Source organism: Schistocerca piceifrons, chromosome 10 (assembly GCF_021461385.2).
Source record: "Schistocerca piceifrons isolate TAMUIC-IGC-003096 chromosome 10, iqSchPice1.1, whole genome shotgun sequence".
Classification (NCBI taxonomy): Eukaryota; Metazoa; Arthropoda; class Insecta; order Orthoptera; family Acrididae; genus Schistocerca; species Schistocerca piceifrons.
Genome location: NC_060147.1, coordinates 110,206,900 through 110,229,384, shown reverse-complemented (window position 1 = coordinate 110,229,384; position 22,485 = coordinate 110,206,900). Strand labels below are relative to the sequence as shown.

General features: G+C 46.4%; 1 protein-coding gene across 1 annotated transcript in view; it reads left to right on the top strand.

Moving 5' to 3' along the window:
* LOC124718731 (synaptic vesicle glycoprotein 2A-like) overlaps positions 1–22,485 on the top strand; it is a 153,261-nt gene that overhangs the window by 51,658 nt on the left and 79,118 nt on the right. The window lies entirely within an intron of this gene.

The following is a 22,485-nucleotide window of genomic DNA, read 5'->3' as shown; positions in this document are numbered from 1 at the left end:
TTGAAGAGGAATGGACATCTCTAAAAAGATCCAAAAAGAACAATCACAGAAGCTGGGAAGAAAAACATAGGTACAAAGAAGGTAACTGCGATGAAACTATGGATAACAGAAGTAATACTTCAGTTGATTGATGAAAGGAGGAAGCACAAAAATGTTCCAGGAAACTCAGGAATATAGAAATAAAAGTCGCTGAGGAATGAAATAAATAGGAAGTGCAGGGAAGATAAGACAAAGCGGCTGCAGGAAAAATGTGAAGACAGTGAAAAAGAAATGACTGTCGGAAGGACAGACTCTGCGAACAGTAAAGTGAAAACAACCTTCGGTGACATTAAAAGCAAGGGTGATAACATTAAGAGTGCAACGTGATTTTCAGTGTTAAATGCAGAGGAGAGAGCGAATAGGTGGAAAGAATACGTTGGAAGCCTCTGTGAGGGGAAGATTTGTCTGATGTGAAGAAGAACCAGGAGTCGATTTAGAAGAGATAGGGGATCCAGTATTAGAATCGGAATTTAAAAGAGCTTTCGGCTTAAGGTCAAATAAGGCAGAAGGGATAGATAACACTCCACCAGAATTTCTAAAATCAATGGGGAAGAGGCAACAAAGCGACTATTCGTGTTGGTGTGTGGAATGTATGAGTCTGGCGACATACCGTCTGACTTTCGGAAAAGCATCTTCCACACAATTCCGAAGACAGCAAGAGCTGACAAGCGCGAGAATTATCGCACAATCAGCTTAACAGCTCATGCAGCCAAGTTGCTTACAAGAATAATATACAGAAGAATGGAAAATAAAATTGAGGATGCGCTAGTTGACGGTCAGTTTGGCTTTAGAAAAAGTAAAAGCACGAGAAAGGCAATTCTGAGACTGCGGTTAATAATGGGAGCAAGACTAAAGAAAAATCAAGACACGTTCATAGGATTTGTCTACCTGGAAAAAGCATGCGACAACGTAAAATGTTCGAAATTCTGAGAAATGTAGGGGTAAGCTATAGGGAGGGACGGATCATATACAATATGTACAACACTCAAGAGGGAATAAATAATAAGAGTGGACGACCAAGAACAAAGTGCTCGAATTAAAAAATGTGTAAGACAAGGATGTAGCCTTTCGCCCTTTCTGTTCAATCTGTACATCGAGGAAGCAATGATTGAAATAAAAGGAAGGTTCAGGAGTGGAATTGAAATTCAAGGTGAAAGAATATCAATGATACGATTAGCTGACGACATTGCTATCCTGAGCGAAAGTGAAGAAGAATTACATGATCTGCTGAACGGAAAGAACAGTTTAATGAGTACACAGTATGGGCTGAGAGTAAATCGAAGAAAGACGAAGGTAATGTGAAGTAGTAGCAATGAGAACAGCGAAAAACTTAACATCAGAATTTATGGTCACGAAGTAGATGAAGTTAAGGAATTCTGCTACGTAGGCAGAAAATAACCAATGACAGACGGAGCAAGGAGGACATCAAAAGCAGACTAGCTACGGCAAAAAAGGCATTCCTGGTCAAGAAAAGTCTACTAATACCAAATATCGAACTTAATTTGATGAAGAAATTTCTGAGAATGTATGTCTGGAGTACAGCATTGTATGATAGTGAAACATGGATTGTGGGAAAACCGGAACAGAAGAGGAACTAAGCGTTTGAAATGTGGTGCTGCAGACGAATGTTGAAAAGTAGGTGGACTGATAACGTAAAGAATGAGGAGGTTCTACGCAGAATCAGAGAGGAAAGGAATGTGTGGAAAACAGTGGTAAGAAGAAGGGACCGGATGATAGGACATCTGTTAGACATGAGGGAATGACTTCCATGGTACTAGTGGTAGCTGTAGAGGGCAAAAACAGTAGAGGAAGACAGAGATTGGAAGACACCCAGCAAGTAACAGAAGACGTAGGTCGCAAGTGCTACTCTGAGATGAAGAGGTTAGCACAGGCGAGGAATTCGCGGCGGACCGCATCAAACCAGTCAGAAGAACGATGACAAAAAAAAGAAATGTAGGTTGAGAGATAAAACTTGATAGCTATTTCTGAAATGACGTAGGGGTTTTATTGAAACCAAAAAACGAGTGCAAAAACCGGCGAACAGATGGCGCTGGACAGCAACAGGCAGCATAGAATGAGCTGCAGTCAGAGAGGAAGTTGAGAGGTGCCAGCAATCGAGGAACGTTGACTTAATACATGCATCTACATCTACATAGATGCTCCGCAAGCCACCGCACGGTGCATGACGGAGGGTACCCTGTACCATTACTTGACATTTCCTTCACTATTCCACTCGCAACAGAGTGAAGGAAAAACGACTGTCTGTATGCCTCTGAATTAACCCTCATTTCTCGTATCTTATCTTCATGGTCCTTACGCGCACCGTATGTTTGCGGCAGTAGAACAGTCCAGCAGTCAGCTTCAAATGCCCGTTCTCCAAATTTTCTCAATAGCGTTTCTGAAAAAAAAAAAAAAGTCGCCATCCCTACAGGGATTCCCATTTGAGTTCCTGAAACATCTCCATAACACTTACGTTTTGTTTGAACCTACCAGTAATAAATCTAGCACCCCGCCTGTGAATTGCTTCGATGTCTTCCTTCAATATGCCTTGATGTGGATCCCAAACACTCGAACAGTATTCAAGAACAGGTCGCACCAGCGTCCCATATGCCGTCTCCTTTACAGGTGAACCACCCTTTAATAAAATTCTCCCAATAGACCGAAGTCGACCATTCCCCTTCCTTACCACAATTCTCACATGCTCGTTGCACCTCATTTTTTTTATTGATTTATTTATTGATTTATTTAACCTGGCAAGATTAGGGCCATCAGGCCCTATCTTACATCTAACCAGGCATTCTACTTATTTTACATTCATACGTTTTAGTAGGCACGTTAAACTACATCTAGTACAAAAAGTGAAATAAACAATTAGAAAGGTACACCTGGAAAAATACATACATATAGAGTTTATATTCGTAGATCATAAGTACTGTTATAATTAGACATTATTGAAGAGACAAATTTTAGATAGGAGTGCTGGCAGCAGGGAGTATGAGGGAGACTCATGGTGAAGGGAGGAGAAGAATAGACATGATGGAACATAATTAAGGAAATATAAAGGAAAAGAAGATTCCCTGGCTAATAGAGATTGATGAAGGGGAAGGCATCTCAGGAGCAAGATAGGAGACGCTACCTTTGCTATTTGACAGATGAGAGGATTGACCTGGTACATTAATTTTGTGGAGAACTTTATGAGGATGATAGTAGGAAATGCTTCAACTTCTTCTTAAAAGTAGCAGGAGATTGAATTTTGCGCAAGGTAAGGGGCAGTTTGTTCCAGAGGCGGACAGCGGCAACTGAGAAGGAGTTTGCAAAAGTTTTTGTTTTGTGAGTGGGCACAGTTAGGATACCAAATAAGAGTGACCTCGTGTTTCTATTATGATGGCACGACAGGTTTTTAATCTCTGAAGCAAGGTACTGGGGTGCTTGCGCGACGAGGAGTCTGTGAAGTAGACATAGAGTGTGGTAGTCACGCAATTTGTCCGGCCGCAACCACTTTAGCTCGGAGTATGAAGCACTAACATGATCATATCGGCGAATGTTGCAGGTTTAACGCACACAGGCATTCATGGTTAGCTCTAGCCGTCTTTTGTTTTCACTACTCGTGCCTTGTTGAATCACATCACAATAGTGGAGGTTCGGTAGAACGAGTGCTTGCACGAGCTGGCGTTTCAGGTCCTGTGGAAATATGTTCCGAAACTTTTTGAGAGCATAGAGACAAGCAGACGTCTTTCGGCACACTGCGACTGTATTCTCCGCCCAGTTGAGATGCTCATCCAAAGTTACACCCAAGTTCTTCACTGTTTTCTAATATGGTATTGGAGTACCGTCGAGCAGAATAGGAGGTAGCTGTTCGCGGAAATCTGAACTTATTAATTTCTGATGGGCTATTAAGATTACTTGCGTCTTTTTTGCATTTAGTTTAAGCCCCAGGCTATTCGCCCATGTCACTACCGAAGACAGATCATCATTCATCTGAGCGATTGCAGTGTTTACGTCTTCAGGTCTGACGCTTAGGTAGAGCTGGAGGTCGTCGACATAGAAATGATATTTACAGGAGGACAGAACCGACGAAATATCGTTGACATATAAAGAAAACAAAAGTGGTCCTAAGAGTGATCCTTGTGGCACTCCCGAGGAAACATGTTTCCAGGAAGATTTTTCATTTACGCAGACAACACATTGCTGTCTGTCTTTTAAGTAGCTTTCAAACCATCTCATTGCACTATCAGAGAAATTAAGCTGTTGCATTTTTCTGAGCAATATGTCAAAGTTAACAGTGTCAAAAGCTTTGCTGAAGTCCAGTAGCGTCAATATTGTTGCCTTTCGATTGTCGATGGCACATTTCAGGTCATCTGTTACTTTAATTACAGCAGTGTTTGTGCTGTGATGTTTACGGAAACCAGATTGAAATTTGTCATATAGGCTGAATTCATGCAAGTGTTCAGTGATTTGGTCATGAACAATATATTCGAGTGCTTTGGAAGCAGCAGGCAGTATGCTAATTGGTCGGTAATCACTAGGCAGTTGCGGGTTTTCGATCTTAGGGATGGGTCGAATTATGCTTCTTTTCCATGCAGTGGGGTATATTCCGTTCACGAGGGAAAAATTAAATATGTCAGTTAAGATAGGTACTAAGATATCGGCAACATTCCTAATCATGGTTATACCGATACTGTCGTTGCCTATTGCATCAGAAGAGATTCTCATTATTGCTTTTCTTGCCGTATTTGTTGTTACATGTTTTAGGTGGAAGCTATCGTTGTTAGTTATCCTGTTTGGGGATTCTTGTGGACGGTAATTATCAGCCGTGCTGGTATTCAGAGGTGCAGAGAAGAATTCATTTAATTCGTTAGCTGACACATGAAAAGTAGTTTCCGATTTTGCCTTTCCGACCCCCAAGCTACGGAGATTCTTCCATAGAGTCGTGGGCGTCAGATCGCTGCATACAAGGGAGCGAGCGTACCTGATTTTAGCATTGCGAATGCATTGTTTCACTCTGTTCCGTAGGTTTCTGTATTCTTCGAAACGCTCGGGTTTCGGATCTGCCTTGAAACGCCTGTGGGCAGCATCCCTATTACTCATCATTTGACGTAATTCAGCTGTCAGCCACCTGTCGCTTTGCAGCGTTACGTCCAGACAGCCAAACGATTTATCTGTATCAAGCACGACACTAATGATACTGTACCCGAACATTACACGTTTTGTCTTCCTATTCATGCGCATTAACTAACATTTTTCCACATTTAGGACTAGCTGCTATTCCTCACACTAACTGGAAATTCTGTCTAAGTCGTTTTGTATCTTCGTACAGTCACTCAGCTTCGACACCTTACCGTAAACCAGAACATCGTCAGCAAACAACCGCAGATTTGTGCATACAGAGAACAGCAGCAATCCTATATGTCTCCCCTGGGTCACTCCTCAAGATACCCTCGTCTCTGATGAACCCTCGCCGTCGAGGACCACATACTGGGTTCTACTACTTACGAAGTCTTCCACGAGCTAGTACCTTCGTTCACCGCCTGCAATGGGGCGCCGTGTCAAACGCTTTCCGGAAATCTAGAAATATGGACTCTGCCTATTGCCCTTCATCCATGGTTCTCAGAAAATGACAAGCTGAGTTTCGCACGAGCTATGCTTTCTGAAACCATGCTGATTCTTGGACATAAGCTTCTCAGTCTAGAGAATATGTTCAAGGACTCTGAAGCAAACTGAGGGATATTAGTCTGTAATTAGTCTGTAATTTTGCGGGTCCGTTCTCTTCCCCTTCTTACACTACTGGCCATTACAGTTGCTACACCAAGAAGAAATGCAGGTGATAAACTGCTATTCATTGGACAAATATATTATACTAGAAATGACATGTGAATACACTTTCACGCAATTTGGGTGCATACAAATCAGTACCCAGAACAACCACCTGTGGTTGTAATAACGGTCTTGATACGCCTGGGCATTGAGTCCAACAGAGCTTGGATGGCGTGTACAGGTACAGCTGCCCATGCAGCATGAACACGATACCACAGTTCATCAAGAGTAGTGAATGGCGCATTGTGAAGAGGCAGTTGCTCGGCCGCCATTGACCAGACGTTTTCAATTGGTGAGAAATCTGGAGAATGTGCTGGCCAGGGCAGCAGTCGAACATTTTCTGTATCCAGAAAAGCCCGCACAGGACCTGCAACATGCGGTCGTGCATTATCCTGCTGAAATTTATGGTTTCTCAGGGACCGCATGAAGGGTAGAGCCACGGGTCGTAACACATCTGAAATGTAACGTCTACTGTTCAAAGTGCCGTCAATGCGAACAAGAGGTGACCGAGACCCACAGATTCCGTATTCTGCTAACAGTCATTGAATCTCGACCAACGCGAGCAGCAATGTCGCGATACGGTAAACCGCAATCGCGATAGGCTACAATCTGTCCTTTATCAAAGTCGGAAACGTGATGGTACGCATTTCTCCTCCTTACACGAGGCATCACAACAACATTTCATCAAGCAACGCCGGTCAACTGCTGCTTGTGTATGGGAAATCAGTTGGAAACTTTCCTCACGTCAGCACGTTGTAGGTGTCGCCACGGGCGCCAACCTTGTGTGAATACTCTGAAAAGCTGATCATTTGCATATCACAGCATCTTCTTCCTGTCGGTTAAATTTCGCGTCTGTAGCACGTGGTGTGGCAATTTTAATGGCCAGTAGTGTATCTTGGCGAACTGTTTCGAAAACAGACACATCCCTTATCACCTTCTGTACTGCTCACAATATAAATACTTCTTTCCATATCGAGATTCAGTTTATCAAACGTTCATAGACTCATCAAGAAATAATTTTCTTCTTGTATAAATACAATACATGCAAAACTCAACGAAGAAGGTTACCGGCTTACATCTTCCCGGTGTACGAGTATCAAGAAAAGCTGAAGTCATTGTGGTTGAGACGTCTAGTCCAACATTCAGTTACTTAAGAGATGAGGTCAGAACACTCGGCAATGAGAAAACCAACAAATGATCATGGTGAGGACTAAGCATTAATTTAACATTACGAAACTGGTGCACGAAAAAATTGTTTCTTAAACAATAACAGAATAACGGAAACCAGTTCTAATAGAATAACATATATGCAAGCGTAACACATTTATTACATGCATTCAGGAAACATGTATTGAAGCTCACTAAGTCTGCTTCGTAAATAAAAGAAAGCAAAACGTGTTTGGCGTAAAATCAAACAGCCTTTAATCTGGTTTCATAGATGGACCACATCTTCAGCGAGATGGTAATAATAATCTAAAAGCAAATGTCCGGATTGATAGACTCATCATTGCCGAACCCAAATCGCTACGAATAGAAACCTAAAGTTTGGCGTCATTTAAGTACTGATTTTTGGAAATTCCCCGGCCAAGATTAAACTTTTTTTGAAAATATGTCACTATTAAGGCAATTTTAAAGCTAGACCTATGAAAATTAATATTTGGTTTCTTCGTCACAAATAAAGAAATACGTGTTTCAACATTTTCAGAAATTTAACTCCTATGGAAGTGAAATAGTGGGCGAAAGATTTTTTTTGAAAATGAAACCATTATTACAGAACTAACAAACTAATTGTGAAGCTACATCTATGAAAATTGGTGTTTAGCTTCCCAGTTCCAATTACAAAACATGTGTTTCAGTGTTTTCGCAAATTCAGTCCCTAAGGGGGTGAGATATGGGATGAAATGTTTTATAAAAAATTTCATTACGAACGCATTTTAAAGCTGTCTATGAAAGATTGAATTTGTCTTCTTGGTTATAAATAAAACAATAAGTATGTCACTGTTTTTGGAAATTCAACCAATGCAGGGGTGAAATAGGGGGTGTAAAATTTAAAAAGATATTTTGCTTTTTAAAAACAATTTAAACTAAATCTATGAAAACTGGTATTTCACTTCTCTGTTGAATGTGAGGGAATGAAAGTTTCCATGGAAATCTCTCCTCAGGAACGCAAAAGGCATTATTAATCAAAACCTTGGATTCCAGCAACCAGAATAAATTTCTGATCAGAAGTCGTTCGGAAAAGACCATGCTTCTGTAGCCTTACATAACGTGAAAAGTTTGGATTTACAGTTTGTCAACGAGATAAAATTTCGGTTAAAGAGAAAAAAACCTTTGTAGTCCGTACAGTCTACTCGAGTGAAGCAGCGGGGGCTAACTTAGAAATTATAGAGAAGCAACTAAGAATTAACAGAAAACATGCAAGCTTGTGTGTGCGTGTGTGTATGCATTTTTTTATTTATTTATTTTTTTATTTATTTTCATTTTCCTTTATTGAGTTTAGATTCCCTCCGAAGGTGGCGGGCTGGCAGCAGCTTAGTACATCGCTCTTCAGCCTACAGAATTTTTAAAACATAAGAAGAAGATAATAAACAATAAAAGCAGGCGATAAAAACGGTGACTTAAATTGTAAAATAGCGGAAAATTGTGGAGGTTAAAACATAAAACAAATGGTTGGAAATGCTAATAAAATACACAGGAAGCAGACAGGTAAAATAGTATACAGCAATTAAAAAAACACTGCAACAGTCTGGTTTCTGTTTGCGATAGATATAAAAAAAATCACACCCAGCGACAGTGTGATTTCTGTTCGCAACACTTGAGAAAAGACACACATCACTTAAAACACTGCACTAAAAAGTAGGCAAGAGCATGACACACCACAGCCAAGGACAGATGGGGGGGGGGGGAACCTGGATAGATGAGGGGGGAAAAAGGGGGGAGGAGAGGAAAAACGAAGTGGGGGGAGGAGGGGAGGAACTGACAGAGGGAGAAGACTCATAAGGGGGCAGGGCACATGTGAGAGGGAGTGGGGAAAGGTGGAGGAGGGGAATACAAAAGGATTCAGGGGAGAGAAGGGAGGCAGAGAGAGGGTAGAAGGGGAAAAACAGGATGGAAGGGGGAGAAGAGGAAGCCCGGGTAAAGGACAAGGGGAGGGAGGGGGAGGTGAGGATCAGAGTTGATAGGAGGGATAAATGGAGGGAGAGGGGGCATCATCTGTGAGGGGGAGTCGACGGAAGCCACCTTGGGAAAGGAGATGAAGGGTGTAGAGGTGAAGGGTAGAGGGGAAACTATGGTGAAGACGTGGCAGAGGGCGGGGTTTGGAGAGGAGAAACCAGGGGATGAGGGGGATCAAGGTGGCGGGAGGTGTAGTGGATGCAGATATGTTCGAGGAAAAGGAGCAGATGGGGGAAAGGAATCACGTCATAGAGGATTCGCGTGGGGGATGGGAGGTGTATAGAGAAGGCGAGGTGGAGTGCATGGTGCTCGAGGATCTGGAGGGACTTACAGAATGTGGGGGGGAGGGGGGGGGGTGGATATCTAGATGGGACTGTCATGCTGAGGATGGGACGAATTAAGGATTTGTAGGTGTGGAGGATGGTAGAGGGGTTCAACCCCATGTCCAGCCAGAGAGGAGTTTGAGGTGGCGGAGGCAGTTGTGGGATTTGGATAGAGCTTAGATGAGGGAGTGTATGCGTATATTTGAACAAGTAATAAATTACTTGTTGAAATCAGGAGACGATGACTGATAAACAAATTACCAATGGAAAATAACGAGTAGTGGCATGCAAATGAAGCTAAAGGAAATGACTCAATTTGTTGTGTCATATATCAATTGCGATCTCACAAGAGTTAATAATATAACGTATCACTTTCACTGCCCCGCCAAATGCCGCATTTGTGGTGTTTACATGGCACTCACTAGAACTGCCTTACCACGCGATCAGCTGAACTGTTAAGCACCGTTGCTTTAACAGCCAAGTAATTCGTGATAACGTCGCTGTGCGGCGCTGGCTGTACATCCCAGCTACGACGACAAAGAAAATATCAGCGACCTCACGTAATGTACGGTAACTGCAGATATTATTTCATAATAAATCATTTAAGGCATTAATAGGTAAGTGTCTCAGTTTCCTCGGGAATGTGTTAGGTTATTATCGATCATGAAATTAATCTGTGCCCATTCAGATGGCGTCAGCTGTCGCTTATATAAACTTAATTTCATTAATGCACACTACATCTAGAGGGTTGGATCCCCTCCTTCGAAAGCGTCAGATTGCAAAGCCTGGGCTACTCTCAGGGTGGAATCTCCGTCTTCGAAGATAGTGTGTGTCTGTCTGTCTGCTCGCTGCTGTCGCTGTTCGTTCGTTCGTTCGTTCGTCCGTCCGTCCGCCTGCTGGCTGTCCATCGCCGTCGTCGTAACCGCTGCCGCTGCCGCTGCCGCCGCCGCCGCTGCCGCCGCCGCCGCCTGCTGTTCGTCCGCCTGTTCGCCGCCGACGCCGACGCCGACGCCGCCTGCTGTTCGCCGCTGCCCATCGCCGACGCCGACGCCGACGCCGCCTGCTGCACGTCCGTCTGTCCGTCGCCGTTCGTCTGCAATGAGTACTCCCACCTCCACCGTCATCTACACCTCCCCCTCCCCCTCTCCCACAGTCACTTCCTGGAGTGCCGCCTCTGGCCTCCCTCCTTCCACCTCCCCTTCCCTTCCTCCACTTACCCACCCCCCTATCTCCTCCCCTGCTGTATACCCACACCTCTACACCCTTCCTCCAGCCTCCACACCCTCAACAGCTCCCACTACTACCCCCGCCCTCACGTACGCCTCTGTTGCCGCCTCTGCTGCCGCCCCTCAGGTGGTTGGCTTCCCCTCTCTCACCGACCCCGTCGCTTCGTCTTCTGCATCTCCCGCACGCATCACGTTGCGCCGAGCCACCATCGCCACCACTGAACCAGCTGCTTCTCCCGGTGCCTCCACTACGCCACAGGGATCTGCCACCCGCCACCTCCCTCTCCTCCCCGTCCCTCTCCCCTCCTCCCAGCCTCCAGTCTCCAAAAAACCCCAAAAGCGCGTCCTTACCGACTCTGCTCCCGCCACTTCCCACAAAAAATCAACGCCACCTCCCCCTCCCCCCTCCCCCTGCCGACACCATGGACACCACCCCTCCTCCTGCCACCCCTACCTTGGCCCCCACCCTCCACACCTTTGTCCTGTCCACTCCCGATCCTAAGTTCCTCGACGCTCGTACCCTCACCAAGGAAATACGAAAGTACTTACCTGGTGCTCCCATCTCCCAACTCATTCCCCGCAGGGACTCAGTCCTTATCAAGTCCCCATCCCCATCATTTCACACAGACCTCCTGCGAAAACTCCCACGAGTTATGTTTGGCCCTCACGCCTCTCTGACACCCTTCCTTTCCGCTTCCACTCCTCGTCAGCCCCAGCCTCCCCGTCGCCCCCCCACCTACACCGCTGTGATCACCAAGCTCAGCCCGGTGATCACAGAGGATGAAGTGTTGGTAGAATTGAACTCCCACCCGGACTTGGAAATCCGCTCTGCTCGCCGTATCCACAATGCCTCTTGTCCCACCTACCTCATGCGGGTATTCTCAGAGTCCGCCCCGTCCATAGACCATCTCCTCACCCAGGGTGCCCTGATATACCACCGTCGCCACCCTGTTGAATCCTCCAAATCCCCTCCCCAATCCTACCGTTGCCAACGGTGCCTGATGTACAATGACCACCTGACTCCCAACTGCAAAAACCCCCCCACCTGTCCCCATTGCAAGGCCTCCCACTTTCTCAAGAACTGCCCCAACCTCGCTGCTCCTCCTTCCTGTAATACCTGCAATGGCCCCCATCCCACATACTCCTACAAGTGTAAAGCTAAACCCCCTCCAGCCACCCCTGAACTTACAGTCCCAGTTCGTCCCGTCGATCCTCCTGTCCATCCTAACAATTCCCTCCGTCCACCCCCCACGGCCGAGGACATCATCCGGTTCATTACCGTTGTACTCCAAAACATTCACCCTTTTCAGCGCCCGCACACCTTCCAACAAATATCCCTTGCTGCTCGCTCTGTGTTCCACCTGAACACCTTCGCCACTTACTCCCACAACCAAGCCCACTTCACCTTCACCCGCCTCGACACCCTAGTTTAAGTCTCTTCCCTTCCCTCTCTTCCCCCCCTCCTTCCCGTCATGGCGCGGCACGAGTCTCGCATCCTCTTCCAGAACATTCGCTCCTTCCGCTCCAACAAATACCTCCTCATGCACACCCTCTCCCACCACCAGGTCGACACCTTCCTCCTGAATGAAACCTTTCTCCAGCCCCACCATTCTGTCCGCTCCTCCCCCTATATCCTCCACCGCACTGATGCTCCTGGTCCTCGTGCGCAGGGTGGAGTCGCGATTGGCCACCTTAAGCATATCCCCGTCCGGCCACAACCTCTCCGCAATGACCCCACTGAACACCTTATCCTTAGCGTCTTCCTCCCCTCCCTCACCATTACCTGTGCCACCATCTATGTCCGCTCCACTGCTCCTCTTCCTTATGACTTCATCTCACACATTGATCACACCTTCTCCACCTATGTGATTGCCGCCGACCTCAACGTCCATAGCCGCACTCCTGCTGCCCTTCGGCGGTGGCATCAGTTCCTCTCCACAATCCAGGGTGACCTTGTTCCCATTCCCCAGCACACCCGACCCGAAAGTAACACCACCCCCGATGTTGTCATTGCCTCCGCCAACCTCCTTGGGCGTATCACTGTCGCCGTCCTTGACCCCACAGGTAGCGATCACCTCCCTGTCCTTCTCACCATAACGTCTGCAAACCGCCCCCCTCCAGCTCCGCAACCTGCACCCCCTCCCAAGGTCGTCCATGACTATCGCCGTGCCAACTGGGCTGCCTACCGGGACTCCATCTCCACCCAGGTCGAAAGCCACCCTCTTACCTATCGCCATCCTGACGACATCATCCGCGCCTCGTCCTTCCTTCAGACGGTAATTACTGACGCCGTGGAGGCCCATGTTCCTACTAAAACCATCCACCCACACCGTCCCACTCTCCCTCCGCGGGCTGTCCTCCTCCTCCGTGAATCCCGCCGCCTCTATCGCTCCTTCCTCCGCACTCGTGACAGGGATACACTCCAACGCCACCGGCAAATACAGCGACACGTACGGAACCTTATTACAGCAACGAAACGCCGGGACTGGCGCCAGACCTGCACACGACTCAATGCCACCCTCCCTATCAACTCCTCCAAGTACTGGTCTGCCTTCCATCGTCTTACTGGTTCCCTTTCCGCTCCCCACTACCCCCTTCTCCATAACGATCGCCCCCTTCCAGACAACCTCAGTAAGGCCAACCACTTCGCTTCCCACCTTTCCGAGGTCTTCTCCATCCCCGATGATCCCCACTTTGATTATTCTCTTTTCCCCACCGTCATGGAACGTGCTGATACCTCAGTCGCTCCACTTGCTCCTAGTCTCCAGTACTTGGGGCAGTTGCCCCCCTCGGACGTCAACACTCCCATCACAGCACAAGACATTAAACTTCTCCTCCAGTCCAAACGCAACACGGCCCCTGGTCACGACTGTGTCACCTACCGTCACCTTCGAGAAAGCCCCTATTCCTTCCTAACTGTCCTCGCCCATCTCTATAATGTCATCCTCTCTACTGGCTTCTACCCTGACCTGTGGAAGACCTCCCGCGTCCTCCTCTTCCTCAAACCCAACAAACCCCCTTCTGCCGCCTCTTCCTATCGTCCCATCTGCCTCACCTCCGTCTTCAGTAAGGTCCTTGAATCCATCCTCTCCCACCGTATCCATCGGCACCTTGCTCAACACCACCTCCTCCCCCTTACCCAGTGTGGCTTCCGACCCTCCTTCTCTGCTGATGACCAACTCCTCAACCTTGTTCACCTTCTGTCCCTCCAGCTCAACTCCCGTCGCTCCGCCATTTTTGTTTCCCTTGACCTCCAAAATGCCTATGACCGTGTATGGCATCCCGGTCTCCTCTTTAAACTCCAAACCTACGCCCTGCCTATCAATTTTGTCCGTCTGGTCGCTTCCTTCCTCTCGCACCGTCCTTCCTATGTCGCCCTCCACAACACCAACTCCCGTATCTTTTATCCCACGGCTGGCGTCCCCCAGGGTTCTGTCCTCTCCCCTCTCCTTTATCTCTTGTATACAGCTGATATGCCCAAGCCACCCCCACCAGTTCACCTTCTCCAATATGCTGATGACACCGCCTTCCTGGCTCTCTATCCTACCCTTCAAAGGTCTCAACGTACCCTCCAAACCCACCTTAACCAGTTCACCACTTGGTGTAACCAGTGGCTCCTCCGTCTCAACCCCTCCAAAACCCAGGCAATCATCATAGGCCGTACCACTCGCTCCTTCCGCCTCCAAGATTTCTACCTCACCCTTTATGGTCGTCCTATCCAACTCACCCCCACCCTGAAATACCTTGGCCTCACCCTTGACCGACACCTCACCTGGACCCCTCATCTCCTGACCATCCAGCAGAAAGCCCATTCCCGCCTCCGCCTGCTGAAACTCCTGTCCGGCCGGACATGGGGATTGCATCCTTCTACCATCCTCCACACCTACAAATCCCTCATCCGTCCTATCCTCTGTTATGCCAGCGTCGCCTGGATCTCCGCCCCCACCCGCTTTTACAAGGCTCTCCAAATCCTTGAACGCCATGCGCTCCGCCTTGCCTTCCGTATCCGCCTTCCTTCCCCCACACGGCTCCTGTATGAACTGATCCCCTTCCCCCACCTCCTCTTGTTCCTCCAACATCTCCGCATCCTTTACATTGTTCGCAGGGTTGATCCCCCCCACCCTCTGGTTTCCTCCTTCCTCTCCACCCCCCGCCCGTTGCCGCGCCTCTATCGCTGTATCCCTCCCTCTCTCCACCTCCACACCCTCCATCTCCTTCATCAGGGCAATTTCCAACGCCTCCCCCTCCCGGATGACGAACTTCGCCGTGACATATACCCTTCCTTCCAACTATAACCCGGCCTTGTTCCCCCCCCCTCCCCAGGGCCCCCTTCTCCTCTTTCCTCCTTCTCCCAGAGCGGATTTTCCTCCATCCCCCCCTCCCCTGAGACCCTGCACCCCATACTTGCCTCTCTCCTTCCCACATCCCTCCCTACCTGGCCCTCTTCCGAGCGCCCCCCATTTCCCCTCCCCCATCTCTTCCCCTCCCTCCCTTCTTCAGGTCTCCCTCATCTCCTTGAACCTGGCAGATCCTCTGTATTGATCAACATCAGTGTGCCACGTCAGTGTTGTGTTTCGTGCTTTTCTCGTGTGCGTCAAGAGGTGTGATTTTAATTGTGTGCTGCCTGGAGGTTCGCCGTCAGTGCTACGCTGTGTGCTATGCCAGCCGTCGACACCTTTATGCTCCAGTCATACTGTGCCTTGTGTTTCTTTTAATCGTCGCAGTGTGTGGCCTTTTGTGTGTGCTACTTTTAAACAGTTTTTTATCTCCATTTTACAGTCACCCCGTTTTTTGTATATTGCCTTCCATGATGTTCTCCCTTTTTATATCTATGTTCGCCTTCTTCTCTCCTTTGCTGTTTTTAAATGTCTTCTATTGTTTTGTTCTATGTCTTTCGGCTGAAGAGCAGCGCATATGCTGCTGCCAGCCCGCCCCGATAGGGGAATTGAAATACAATAAAGAAAAAAAAAAAAAAAAAAAAAAAAAAAAAAAAAAAAAAAAAATGCACACTATCCCTCCAAAACCCAGGCGATCATTGTAGGGAAAACCACCCCTTCCTTCTGCGTCCTTGATTTCTATCTCACCTGTACGGGAGGAGTTTAGTTTTATATATATTTTTCTAGATAGCTTTTACCATTCTGATGAACATAGTCCTGTTAGCTGACTATTAAAATGTATATAATTCCATACACGGTTGCTGAGCCCACAGCTACAAAATGTTTAAGATATCAGGCAACTGAACTACAAGTAGGGTCCAGAAGCTAAAAACCTCTTTCAGCACAATCTGAGCCATACCAATGCATTTTCCGTAATCTGTACACAGAGAAGTCGGGCCGTATTTCCACAGAAGATTTAAAAAATGTAAATTTCGTTAACTGTCATTAACTTTTATTCACTACCTACGTTTCAAAGATGTACATTAAGGCGACAAAAGTCATGGGACAACGGTGTGCACATATACAGATGGCGATATTACAGCATACATATGGCTTGTTGTTGTGGTCCTCACTCCAGAGACTGGCTTAATGCAGCTCTCCATGTTACTCTATCCTGTGCAAGGTTCTTCATCTCCCAGTACCTACTGCAGCCTACATCCTTCTGAATCTGTTTAGTGTATTCATCTCTTGGTCTCCCTCTGCGATTTTTACCCTCCACGCTGCCCTCCAATACTAAATTGGTGATCCCCTGATGCCTCAGAATGTGCCCTACCAACCGATCCCTTCTTCTAGTCAAGTTGTGCCACAAATTTCTCTTCTCCCCGGTTCTATTCAATACCTCCTCATTAGTTATGTCATCTACCCATCTAATCTGTAACACGACATTTCGAAAGCTTCTATTCTCTTCTTATCTGAACTATTTATCGTCCATATTTCACTTCCATACATGGCTACACTCCATACAAATACTTTCAAGCACGACTTCCTGCCACTTAAATCTATACTCGATGTCAACAAATTTCTCTTCTTCAGAATCGCTTTCCTTGCCATTGCCAGTCTACATTTTATATCATCAGTTACTTTGCTCCCCAAATAGCAATACTCATTTACTACTTTAAGCGTCTCATTTCCTATTCTAATTCCCTCAGCATCACCCGATTTAATTCGACTACATTCCATTATTCTCGTTTTGTTTTGATGATGTTCATCTTATTTCGTCCTTTCAAGACACTATCCATTCCGTTCAGCTGCTCTTCCAGGTCCTTTGCTGTCTCTGACAGAATTACAATGTGATCGGTAAAACTCAAAGTTTTCATTTCTTCTCCATGGATTTTAATACCTTATCCCAATTTTTCTTTTGTTTCCTTTATTGCTTGCTCAATATACATACTGAATAACATCGGGGAGAGGCTACAACCCTGTCTCACTCCCTTCCCAACCACTGCTTCCCTTTCATGCCCCTCGACTCTTATAACTGCCATCTGGTTTCTGTACAAATTGTAAATAGCCTTTCGCTTCCTGTATTTTACTGCTGCCACCTTTAGAATTTGAAAGATAGTATTCCAGTCAACACTGTCAAAAGCTTTCTCTAAGTCTACAAAGGCTAGATATAGATTTGCCTTTCCTTAATCTATTTTCTAAGATAAGTCGTAGGGCCAGCTTTGCCTCACGTGTTCCAACATTTCTACGGCTTCTAGTGGTATACAAATAAAATGATAGTGTATTGTTGTAGTTGTCATTTGGAGTCAGGCGATTCATGTGAAAAGGTTTCCGTCGTGATTACAGCCGCACAAACGGAATTAACAGACTCTGAACACGGAGTGACAGTTGGAGCTAGAAGCGTGACATATTTGATTTCGGAAATCTTTAGGAAATTCAGTATTCCGATATCCACACTGTCAAGGGTGTGCCGAGAATATTAAATTTCAGACATTATCTCTCACGACGCATAAAGCAGGGGCCGACAGTCTTCACTTAACGAACGAGAGCGGCGGCATTTACTTAGAGATGCCAGTGCTAACAGACAAGCAACATTTCGTGAAATAACCGCAGAAATTAAGGCGGGTCGTACGACGAAATCTGACTTTACTGGGATATGGTAGCAGACGAACGACGCGAGTGCCCATGCTAACAGCATGACATCGCCTGTAGCCCCTATCCTGGGCTCGGGACCATATCGATTGGATTGTAGACGCCTGTAAGACCGTGGCTTGGTCACACGAGTCCCGGTTTCAGTTGGTATGAGCTGATGGTAGGTTTCGAATATGGTGTAGACCCCACGAAGTCATGAGCCCAAGTTGTCAACAAGGCACTGCGCAAGCTGGCGATTGCTCCATGATGATTTGGGCTGCGTTTACATGGAGTGTACTGAATCTTCTGGTGTAGCTGAACCGATCATTGAGTAGAAACAGTTATGTTCTGCTATTTGGAGACCATTTGCAGCTATTCGTGGACTTCACGTTATGGATGACAATGCGCCATGGCACTGACCAGAATTGCTCGCAGCTGGTTTGAAGAATATTCTGGACGATGCTAGTGAATGATTTGGCCACGCAGATCGCCCGACATTAATGCCATCGAACTTTCATGGGGCATGCTAGAGAGGTCAGCTGTGCACAGAATCCTGCACCAGCAATAGTTTCGCAATTGTGGCTCAGTATTTCTCCAGGGGCCTTTCAACGACTTGTTGAGTCCACGACACGTCGAGCTGCTGCCCTATTCCGGGCTAAATGAGGTCCGACGCGATATTAGGAGGTATTCCATGAGTTTCGTCACGTCAGTGCAAAGACGTTTAAAAAGGGTCCTGAATCCGAAAATTTGAATATGACGTTTTCTGAAAAGTCACATTCCTCACGAAGAGGGTGAAATAGGGGATGAAACATTTTTTTGAAAATACGTCGTTACTTAAGCTATTTTGAAGCTAGATCTACGAAAATCGATATTTGGTTACTTCGTCAGAAACAAAGAAATACTTGTTCCAGCATTTTTCGAAATTTGAACCCTTTGGAAGTGATATAGTGGGTGAAAGATTTCTTTGAAAATGAAATTATTATTACGGAAATAACAAAGTATTTTTGAAGATACATCTACGAAAATTGGTGTTTAACTTCTCAGTTACATTTAAAAAGAATATATAGTTCAATGTCTTTGGAAATTCAGTCCCTAAGGGGTGAAATATGGAATGAACGGTTGAATATGACCTCTCGGTTACAAATAAAACAATAAGTATGTCATTGTTTTTGGAAATTAGACTCCTGTCAGACTGAAATAGGGGATGAAATGTTTTTAGAAAATATTCTGCTATTTTAAAAAAATTTTAAAACGAAATATATGAACATTAAGCTAAGTCTATTAACGGTTGAATTTGGCTTCTCGGTTACAAAATGGCTCTGAGCACTGTGGGACTTAACATCTGATGTCATCAGTCCCCTAGAACTTAGAACTACTTAAACCTAACTAACCTAAGGACATCACACACATCCATGTCCGGGGCAGGATTCGAACCTGCGACCGTAGCGGTCGCGCGGTTCCAGTATGTAGCGCCTAGAACCGCTCGTCCCCTCCGGCCGGTCTTCTCGGTTACAAATAAAACAATAAGTATGTCATTGTTTTTGGAAATTCGACTCCTGCGAGGGTTAAATAGAGGATGAAAAGTTTTAAGAAAATATTTCGATAATTTAAGAAAATTTTAAAACTAAATGTATGAAAATTTGTATTTCACTTCTCTGTTGAAATTAAGAAATATGTGTTAGGAAATGAAAGTTTCTATGGAAATACTACCACAATAACGGAAAAGGCATGATACAGGAAAACTTGAGCTCAAGCAACCAGAATCGCTTTCTCGTCGGAAGTATATTCCGAAAAGACCATGCTTCTATGGCCTTACATAGCGTGAAAAGTTTAGGTTTGCGGTTTGTCAACAACATAAAATTTCGGTTAAAGAAAAGAAAATCTCTGCTGATACAGTCTACTCGAGTGGACTCGTTCAAATCAAAAGACGATGGCTAATAAAGAAATTACTAATGGAAAATAACGAGTAGTGAAACGCAAATGAAGCTAAAGTAATGACGCAATTTGTTGCATCATATTCGATTACGATCTCACAAAAGTCAATAATATAACGTATTACGATCACTGCCCCGCCAAATGCCGCATTTGCGGTGTTTACATGGCACTAACGAGAACTGCCTTACCACGCGATCTACTGAACTGTTGGCGCCGTTGCGTTGCATTAACAACCAAGTAACTAGTGCTAACACCGCTGTGTGGCGCTAGCTGTACATCCCAGCTCCGACGACAAAGAAAATTATATCAGAGAGCTCACATAATGTAACTGCAGATATTATTTTATAATAAATCATTTAAGGCCTTAATAGGTAAGTGTCTCAGTTTCCTCGGGAATGTGTTAAGTTATTATCGATCATAAAATTAATCTGTGCTCATTCAACTGGCGTTAGCTGGTGCCAATATAAAATCAACTTCAGTCAGCTACTGGACATGGTTATGGTAGTCATTGTAGTGGCTAATTCATCACATGGTAGTCAAGGTCATTTATAATTCATTACTAAATTTTTGGAGACGCATGCGTGCGTCCAACTATGTATTAAAACAAATTGGAATTGTCTGTGATTTATGAAGCTTTCATATATGTTATTGCTTGTGAAAGTAGAAACTGCCCCCACGGGGTTATGAATAGGAGTGCTTCCTGTAAATTGTATGTTTGTTCTTTCCGAATCGCTTTTTTGTTGGTATGAACTGCACGTAATGTTCTCATTACCGTACACGCTCCTGACAGCCGTGCCACAGTTGTTGTTAAGCATTTGCAAATGTGCACGCTCCAGCTCAGCAAATCTACACTCCTGGAAATGGAAAAAAGAACACATTGACACCGGTGTGTCAGACCCACCATACTTGCTCCGGACACTGCGAGACGGCTGTACAAGCAATGATCACACGCACGGCACAGCGGACACACCAGGAACCGCGGTGTTGGCCGTCGAATGGCGCTAGCTGCGCAGCATTTGTGCACCGCCGCCGTCAGTGTCAGCCAGTTTGCCGTGGCATACGGAGCTCCATCGCAGTCTTTAACACTGGTAGCATGCCGCGACAGCATGGACGTGAACCGTATGTGCAGTTGACTGACTTTGAGCGAGGGCGTATAGTGGACATGCGGGAGGCCGGGTGGACGTACCGCCGAATTGCTCAACACCTGGGGCGTGAGGTCTCCACAGTACATCGATGTTGTCGCCAGTGGTCGGCGGAAGGTGCACGTGCCCGTCGACCTGGGACCGGACCGCAGCGATGCACGGATACACGCCAAGACCGTAGGATCCTACGCAGTGCCGTAGGGGACCGCACCGCCACTTCCCAGCAAATTAGGGACACTGTTGCTCCTGGGGTATCGGCGAGGACCATTCGCAACCGTCTCCATGAAGCTGGGCTACGGTCCCGCACACCGTTAGGCCGTCTTCCGCTCACGCCCCAACATCGTGCAGCCCGCCTCCAGTGGTGTCTCAACAGGCGTGAATGGAGGGACAAATGGAGACGTGTCGTCTTCAGCGATGAGAGTCGCTTCTGCCTTGGTGCCAATGATGGTCGTATGCGTGTTTGGCGCCGTGCAGGTGAGCGCCACAATCAGGACTGCATACGACCGAGGCACACAGGGCCAACACCCGGCATCATGGTGTGGGGAGCGATCTCCTACACTGGCCGTACACCACTGGTGATCGTCGAGGGGACACTGAATAGTGCACGGTACATCCAAACCGTCATCGAACCCTCGTTCAACCATTCCTAGACCGGCAAGGGAACTTGCTGTTCCAACAGGACAATGCACGTCCGCATGTGTCCCGTGCCACCCAACGTGCTCTAGAAGGTGTAAGTCAACTACCCTGGCCAGCAAGATCTCCGGATCTGTCACCCATTGAGCATGTTTGGGACTGGATGAAGCGTCGTCTCACGCGGTCTGCACGTCCAGCACGAACGCTGGTCCAACTGAGGCGCCAGGTGGAAATGGCATGGCAAGCCGTTCCACATGACTACATCCAGCATCTCTACGATGGTCTCCATGGGAGAATAGCAGCCTGCATTGCTGCGAAAGGTGGATATACACTGTACTAGTGCCTACATTGTGCATGCTCTGTTGCCTGTGTCTATGTGCCTGTGGTTCTGTCAGTGTGATCATGTGATGTATCTGACCCCAGGAATGTGTCAATAAAGTTTCCCCTTCCTGGGACAATGAATTCACGGTGTTCTTATTTCAATTTCCAGGAGTGAATATGGTAGTCATAGTCGTTTCTAATAAATCACTAAATTTTTGGAGACTCATGTGTGCGTCCAACTATGTATTAAAACAAAATTGCAACTGATGTGTTGGTAAATGTGCCAACACCTTGTAGATAGAGGAGGCCTAAATGCACGCTATCTAACGCAGACGGACGTGAATTCTGGAACAGGATAAGTAGTGAATGTTTTATAAGAAACGTATGCAGCTCCTCGAATACTTAACTTTTATTTCTTGTTGTGAATACAACGTTCTTGATGAGACATTTCATACGATCACTATCAAACTATGTAAGGCTAATGGCGCCTTGCTAGGTCGTGGCCATGGACTTAGCTGAAGGCTATTCTAACGGTCTCTCAGCAAATGAGAAAAAGGCTTCGTCAGTGTAGTCGCTAGCAAAGTCGTCGTACAACTGGGGCGAGTGCTAGTCCGTATCTCGAGACCTGCCTTGTGGTGGCGCTCGGTCTGCGATCACACAGTGGCGACACGCGGGTCCGACATGTACTAAATGGACCGCGGCCGATTTAAGCTACCATCTAGCAAGTGTGGTGTCTGGCGGTGACACCACAGCAACAGCAAGGAACTCACGTGTTGTACGAAAAGTGTGATTCAAAATCTTTGGTGGAGGTACGTTTGTGAAACAAGGGAACTACACATTTGACGTACCTGGTAGCTTTCAAGAGATTTAC